The sequence below is a fragment of the Galeopterus variegatus genome, unplaced genomic scaffold, assembly GCF_000696425.1.
Source record: "Galeopterus variegatus unplaced genomic scaffold, G_variegatus-3.0.2 Scaffold7089, whole genome shotgun sequence".
Lineage (NCBI taxonomy): Eukaryota > Metazoa > Chordata > Mammalia > Dermoptera > Cynocephalidae > Galeopterus > Galeopterus variegatus.
This window is the reverse complement of record NW_007733200.1, coordinates 5,017-7,052: the sequence shown is the minus strand read 5'-3', so window position 1 is coordinate 7,052 and position 2,036 is coordinate 5,017.

Here is a 2,036-nt window from a genome sequence, read left to right as displayed (position 1 = left end):
TGTCTGGAATGAGTAAAATAATTGACTTTATCGTCATTAGTGTGAACTATAAGATGTCAGAAAAGAGAAGACATAAAAAGCAAATATTTGAAGTCACCCTTCCTTTCTTAATGACTCTAGTTCATTATAAGATGTGTGTCAGTATGAAGATTAGAAACTACAAAATTGGGAAGGTAGTATAAAAGCAATTATTTTTTTAAAGGGCAAGTGTACATCTATAAATATTTTTCAGTATCGGAACTGAAACTGAAATGTTTCAGTTTCAGATCTGGAACTAAAATGTTTATAGCCTACTTCTAGGATGCCTCTGGAGATCATGAAGTCAGTAAATGATCCTACAATTTTGTAAACCAAGAACTGTATTCTGTTGGAGAAGGATCTAGAAATAGTAACACATCAGTTATTAATCATATTTGATCCTAAATATTATTTATGATTTTTAGGTGGGAACTTCTCTACATATCTGCAGTTATCTAAATAGTTAACTATGTATTTCCAGACTTTGAAAGAAATTTGTTCCCTTTCTCCATGTATGTATTCTGTTTTCCTGACATAGCACCTGTGACCAGGTTAATCTCTTTTGGATGTGTCCTGTGCACCTTGGGCACCAATTGAACTATTGAACTTCAAGATATACTGTCCTCCCCAGAACTCATGTGGAAATCTGCTCCCCAGTGTGGCAGTATTGGAAGCTGTTTGAGCCATGGGGGCAGATGCCTCATGAATGCTTTCCTTGGGGGTGGGGGGATTAATGAGTGAGTTCTTGCTCTATTAGTTCCCCTGAGAGCTCATTGCTTAAAAAGACCCTGGCACCTCCCCTCTTGCTCTGTTTCCTCTTGACATGTGATCTGTTTGTACCATGGGCTGCCTGCTACTTTCCACAGTGAGTAGAAGCAGCCTGAGGTCTACACCAGATAGTTCCAGAATCATAAGCCAAATAAACCTCTTCTATATAAATTACCCAGTCTCAGGTATTCTGTTATAGCAGCACAAAAATGGACTAATACAAAATTCATCACAAATATTTCCCTATGGATGCTTTCCCTATTTCTCTCAGCTGTAGTTAGCCAACATTTCAACATTTCTTTTGTAGCAGTTTACATATGCAACTAATATAACAGTTATCACATTGCATTGTGGTTATACTAGTTTGCAAACATACTGTCCATAGTTATTCAGGGGGTCATTTATCTTAATAATGACTTTAGTTNTTTTTTTTCTCCTTGTGTAAGAATTGTTACATCATTACATTTACTAAACATAAATTAACAAAATGAATGCTGAATATATATTTTTAAATCCTCAGTGCTGTGTATACAATGTGATTTCTTATTAAGTCTTCCCAAAGTCAAATGAAAGTCCAAACAAATTATATTTACAGGTATTACTGTGCGATGGAATAAAAGTAGTGGTATTGAGTATTATTGCCCAAATATAATTGGTGTCATCTTCTCAGGAGGGAAAATATTTTCTTAATCTGCTTTTTTCTTCCTCTTTCTCTGTTTTCTAAGAGGGCTGCTGATGATATAAAGTCATATTGCCATGAATGGTGCATTGTTTACATAATAGTCTGTTCTGCATCAGTTTGCATTTTTTCCTGTCTAAAATGTTTATGGGTTTCAAAGAGGAAACCTAGATTTCCTTTTCCGATACATAAAATCTGTGTAATTTGGGATTGTTAATGCAAAGATACTGGCAATGTAGGACACACCTAGATTTAAAATTGAATGGGGTAGTCAGGTGTCTGGAATGAGTAAAATAATTGACTTTATCGTCATTAGTGTGAACTATAAGATGTCAGAGAAAAGAAGACTTAAAAAGCAAATATTTGAAGTCACCCTTCCTTTCTTAATGACTCTAGTTCATTATAAGATGCGTGTCATTATGAAGATTAGAAACTACAAAATTGGGAAGGTAGTATAAAAGCAATTATTTTTTTAAAGGGCAAGTGTACTTCTATAAATATTTTTCAGTCTCGGAACTGAAACTGAAATGTTTCAGTTTCAGATCTGGAACTAAAATGTTTATAGCCTACT